Genomic DNA, 6,000 nt, shown 5'->3' with positions numbered 1-6,000 from the left:
ACCCGTGGCCTTGGTGTTATCAGCACTGCACTCTCCCGAGTGAGCCACGGGCCGGCCCCTTCCTTGACATTTTCTACATAGACAATTATGTCATCTACAGAGACAGTTTTATTTACTTCTTTCCAATTTATATCCCCTTAATGTCTTTTATTGCACTAAAACTTCCAGCAGTATGTTGAATGAAAGTGGTGACAGCAGACATCCTTGCTTTGTTACCAAACATAGAGGGAAAGCAGTCAGTCTTTTAACATTAAATATAATGTTACCTTAGGTCTTTATCAATTTGAGGAAGTTCCTTTCAATTAAAAGTTTGCTGAGCATTGTTATGAATAATTGTTGGATTTTGTCAAATGCTTTTTCTCTTTCAGTTGATATAATCTTATGATTTTTCTTCTTTAGCTTCTTGATATGATAGATTATAGTAGTGGATTTTCAAATATTGAACTAGCCTTGCATACCTGAAATAAATCCCATTGGGTCGTGGTGTATAATCCTTTTTATACTTTGCTGGGTTTGATTTGATAATATTTTGTTGAGGATTTTTGGATCTAAGTTCNAATTCCCACTTGCCAGAAATCCAAGACTGTATGTCATCTGTATTATTTTGATTTCTATAATGTACAAATCAACTTGAGGATCTTGTCTTCTCAACACTAACCATTTTATAGACGAAGAAAACTAAAAAAGTGAAGTTTTCTTGAAGTTACTCAATTTGTTATTGGCAAACCCCGGGAAAGCCAAAACATTGCCTCTTTCTGGGACAGTGCTTTTCTGCAAGATCTCCATCCCAGGGAATAGAGTTGGGATGGATGGGACCATCCAGAGTTCCATCCTAATGTTCTAGGGAGGGAAGTATGGTCAGATGTTAAGGTTTTAATTTTCTTTGGAAAGATTCTAAATGGTATTGTGTTTTACATTTTAATTTTCATGTGTTTGTTGTTTACTATGTAGAAGAGTTATTGTTTTTTGTTTCTTTTTTTGTTTTTTTGGCTGCTGGTCGGTACAGGGATCGAACCCTGGACCTTGGTGTTATCAGCACCATGCTCTAACTAACCAACTGAGCTAAACGGCCAGCCCTAAGAAGCTATTGATTTTTGCATGTTGATCTTGGTTTTGTGACCTCTGTGGTTATAGGAGTTTTTGTTTTGTTTTAGCTTCCTTGACATTTTCTTTTTTTTTTNTTTTATACTTTGCTGGGTTTGATTTGATAATATTTTGTTGAGGATTTTTGGATCTAAGTTCATTGGAGATATTGGTTTGTAGTTTTGTTGCTGTTATTGTTTTGTTTTTTGTTTTGGTATTGTCTTTGATTTTGGTATCAGGGTACTACTGGCCTCAGGAAAACGAGTTGGGAAGTGTTTCTTCCTCTTTTATTTTTTTAGAAGAGACTGTGTAGAATTTATGTTAAATCTGCTTTAAATGTTTGGTAGAATTCTCCAGTGAAACAACCAGAGCTTGGACGTTTCTTTTTATTTTTAATTACAAATTCAATTTATTTAATGGTTATAGTACTATTCAGATGATCTATTTTATTTTGGTTTGTTTTTGGTAGCTTGTGGTTTTTAAAGAACTGGTCTATTCCTTCTAAGTTGTCAAATTTATGAATGTAGAGTTTTTTGTAGTATTTCCATTTTTTCCTCTTACTGGCTGCAGGTTCTGTGGTGATATGAACTGTTTTGCTCCTGATATTGGTGATTTATGTCTTCTCTCTTTTCATGTTTGTCAGTCTTGCTAGAGTTTTTATTAAATTTATTGATTTTTTGAAAAGAACTTTGTGTTTCATTGGTTTTCTCTTTTGTTTGTCTGTTTTCAATTTCATTTGCTTCTGTTCCTTCTGCTTTATATGGGTGCATTTCTCTCTTCCTTTTTAGTTTCTGGAGACAGGATCATAGATTTCTGATTTGAGACTTTCCCGCTTTTCTAATAAAAGCATTAAATGCTAAAGAGTACTCAGTACTACTTGATCACAAATTTTGATGTGTTGCATTCTCATTATCACTCAGTTCTCTCTCTCTACCTATTTCTGTTCATTTGCCATCTTTTTGTTTCAGGTTTTTTTTACTGTGGTTAAATATACATAACATAAAAGTTAATTAAATCTGCTTTAAATGTTTGGTAGAATTCTCCAGTGAAACAACCAGAGCTTGGACGTTTCTTTTTATTTTTAATTACAAATTCAATTTATTTAATGGTTATAGTACTATTCAGATGATCTATTTTATTTTGGTTTGTTTTTGGTAGCTTGTGGTTTTTAAAGAACTGGTCTATTCCTTCTAAGTTGTCAAATTTACAGCACCGCACTCTCCCGAGTGAGCCACAGGCCGGCCCAAAAGTTACCATCTTAATCATTTTTAAATGTACAGTTCAGTGGAATTAAATACATTCATAATGTAGTGCAACCATCACCATTATCCATCTCTATAACTCTGCTTGTCTTGTAAAACAAACTCTGTGCTCATTAAACAATAACTCCCCATTCTTCTCTCCCCTAACCTGGGCAACCACCATTCTACTTTTCGTCTCTATGATTTTGTCTATTCTAAGTACTCGTATGTGGGATCCGAACCCTCAGCGGGAGCGCCACCATGCTCCCAAGCGGCGCACTATCCAGTGCGCCACCGGGCCAGCCCCACCATTCTACTTTTCGTCTCTATGATTTTGTCTATTCTAAGTACTCATATAAGCGGGATCATATAGTGCTTGTCTTTTTTTGTGACTGGCTTATTTCACTTAGCATAATGTCTTCAAGTTTTCATCCATATTGTAGCATATTGCAGAATTTCCTTCCTTTTTAAGGCAGAGTAATATTTCATTGTATGGATATACCACATTTTGCTTATCCGTTCATTTGTTCATGGACACTTAGGTTGCTTCCATGTTTTAGCTATTGTGAATAATGCTGCTATAAACATGGATGTGCAATCTATGTATTGTTCTTAAATTTCCTTTAAGATTTCCTCTTTGCCAGTCACCAAAAAAAAAAAAAAAAAAAAAACCGATTTCCTCTTTGATCCATGGATTATTTAGAAGTGAGTAGTGTAATTTCCTAGTGTTTGGAGATTTTCCTGTTGGTCCTTCTGTGATTGATTTCTATTTTGATCTTGTTATCTCAGAGAATGTACTTTGTGTGATTTCAATTCTTTTAAATTTGTTGCAGTTGTTTTATGACCCAGGATATGGTCTAATAAGGGGAATATTCCATGGGTGCTTGAAAAGAATGTATATTGTGCTGTTGTTGGATGGAATAGTCTATAATGTCAAGTAGATCTCATTGGGTTATGGTGTTCAGTTCTATATCTTTGCTGATTTCTGTCTTGTAATTTTATCAGTTGCTGAGAGTAGGTTGTTGAAATCCCCAACTTAATTGTGGATTTTTCTATTTTTCCTTCCAACTCAATCAGTTTTGCTTCTTGTATTTCAAAGCTCTTTTATTTGACGCATACACATTTATGATCACTATGTCTTCCTGACAGATTGATCCTCTTATCATTATGTAATTTGTATGATATATCTTTTTCCATTCTTTCACTTTCAACTTACCTATGTCATTATGTTTGAAGTGAATTTCTTGAAGACAGCATATAGTTGGGACATGTTTTTAATCCGTCCAGTGGGAGGAAGAGGAGTGCCAACTAGCCCCCACTTCCCACCATCTCATCCCACCTTGTTGATGTTGGCTGGGGTTGGAGACTCAGCTCCGGGCTGAGTCCTGTGGATACTAGCATGAGTAGAAAGTGAAGTGTGGATTAGCCCTGTCTCACACACCCTTGTTCCACCTCACTGATGCTGGATGAAGGTTAAGACTTGCTTTTCACTCAGCCTCCTGACATGGGGTAGTAGTAAGTTGCCTTTGGAGAAGTCCTTTTAACCAAACAGTGGGACTGAAGCTCATAGGAATGCGGTTTGTATGTTTTCCAAGGTGAACGATCTACTGTGTGGATGATCTTTTCAACCCAATCCTAGTCTTCCCCGACTCCCATCCAGTACCCTTTTGCCACCCCTCCTCTACTGATTCCAGCCCTGACCCCGAGAACAGCAGTCGCGGTGCAGCCTCCGAGGCCATGGAGCCCAGCCCCTCCACTCCAGGGTGCTCTCCAGGTTGCCAGGGCCAGCTGCTCTGAGGTCTTGGGACTGGAAGAGTGCTAGTCAGGGATTGCCTGGGTCTCGAAGCCTCAGCTGGGGAGCTCCTGGGACACATGGAAGGAAAGGCAGAGGGACCTCCAGTTACCAATTTCCTCCTGGGTGCCCTGCACTGGGCTCAGTGCCCAGCATTCATCCTCACCTGTTGACAGCACTGGAGAGCAGAGGTTGTTATTCTCATGTCTTAAAATGAAGGCACAGAAGGTGAGAGAGAGGTATTGACTTGCCCCCTGATGGAAAATGGCAGGGCTGGGATTCCAACTCAGTACCTTGGATGGTGACTGGGAGTGCGTTTGCTATATCACATTCACTTGTCACTTCTTCTCAGGTGATATCACAAATGGAACAGGCCAGGTTAGAGATGAGGAGGATATAGCTTCTGTTGGGCCCCTTGGGCTCCCCTACCAGTCCAGCCTATAGGAGGATCACTCTGACACAGAAAGTGTCTACACCAGGCCAAGTACGGCTGGTGACAGATGCAGGTCCAGCCATAGTGGACTCCTAGGAAAGCCGGAGAAATCATAGTCAGAGCTAGGAAAAGGAGGCCAGGGTCCCTGGCCCAGGCCTGAGACTCCTGCTCCTCCTGGCTCTCCTATGTGGATTCCAGCCCTGTCCCCAACCCAGCTGGCTCCTGGCTGGAGAAGGGGAACACAGGGCTCCCTCCTTCCAGATCCCTGTCAATTCTAAGGTTTCCCCCAGCTCTGTGTCCCAAACTGTCCTTAGGATGCCCCCACGTGCCATGACACACTATGGAGATAGACAGGGAGACAGGATGGCCTCATCCTGCCCTCTTCACTCTTCAGACAGAGGGCTGAGGCTCAGAGAAAAGAGACTTGTTCATGTGCACCCAGGCTAGCAGGGGAGAAGGGAGAAGAAAAACGAGTCCAGCTGGCGCACGCAGCAGCAGCGCTCCCGCACTGATGTGGGCCAGGGACTGTGGCCGCCGTCCCACACAGTGCTCCTTCTCTACAGGGCCCCACCAGCACTGGGCACGAGGGGAGCGCTGGGGGTCTCGGCACCTCCCCCTGGTCCTGAGTTGCGGCAGTGCTTCCCTGCCTGTCTTCAAACTCTACCCACCTGCTTTCTTAAAGTTCGGATGTTGGGCCCCGCCAGCTAAGGACACTAGTGAGTAGAGACCAACTTAAGGCCCCCCTGACCCCAATCCGGGGTTAAATGAATTTCCACAGGGTATCCCTAGAGATTTAGAAATCTTTAAACCAAAGAATTGTGGCTTTTTAGATGTTGTATTTGGGTAATAGAGATGTTAAAAATCTGTGGCACGGGAAGAGTTGGGTTGCCAGATTTAGCAAATAAATATACAGTATGCCCAGCTAAGTTTGATTTTCAGATAAACAATAAATACTTTTTTTAAGAAAGAAAATGTATGTCCCATGCAATGTTTGCTTATCTGTAATTCAGTGTAACTAGGTGTCCTTACCAGGCAACCCTAGAACAGGGACACGCTTCCAAGAACTCCTCGAAAGACTGGAAGTTACTTGTCCTCCGCAGTCTAACCCACACGATGGCTAAGGCCTGCCTTCAACTCAGTCACCTACCGTGGAAAAAGAGGACACTGAGAGCAGCTGCTGGGTCAGACCCCATCCTGCCCGAAGCCTCTCAGCAGACAGCGTCCTAACCAGCCCTCCTCCTGCTCCCTTCTCTTTCCTGCATCTTCTACAAAAACTCGCACCTTCCCAGCTCTAGAAGCCGAAGCATAGCAACTAAAGGCAGGGATTGTGGTGTGAGACAGCCTGGGTTTGAATACACGCTATGCTCCTAGAAAGCTGTGCGACCTTGAGCAGGTTTATTAGTGTCACTGAGTCCTGATTTCCTCCTCTGTAAGGTGAAGCTCACAGTCCC

This window comes from Galeopterus variegatus, unplaced genomic scaffold (genome assembly GCF_000696425.1).
Source record: "Galeopterus variegatus unplaced genomic scaffold, G_variegatus-3.0.2 Scaffold5248, whole genome shotgun sequence".
Taxonomy (NCBI): Eukaryota; Metazoa; Chordata; class Mammalia; order Dermoptera; family Cynocephalidae; genus Galeopterus; species Galeopterus variegatus.
The sequence above is the reverse complement of the archived record's forward strand: the minus strand, read 5'-3'. Positions refer to the sequence as shown.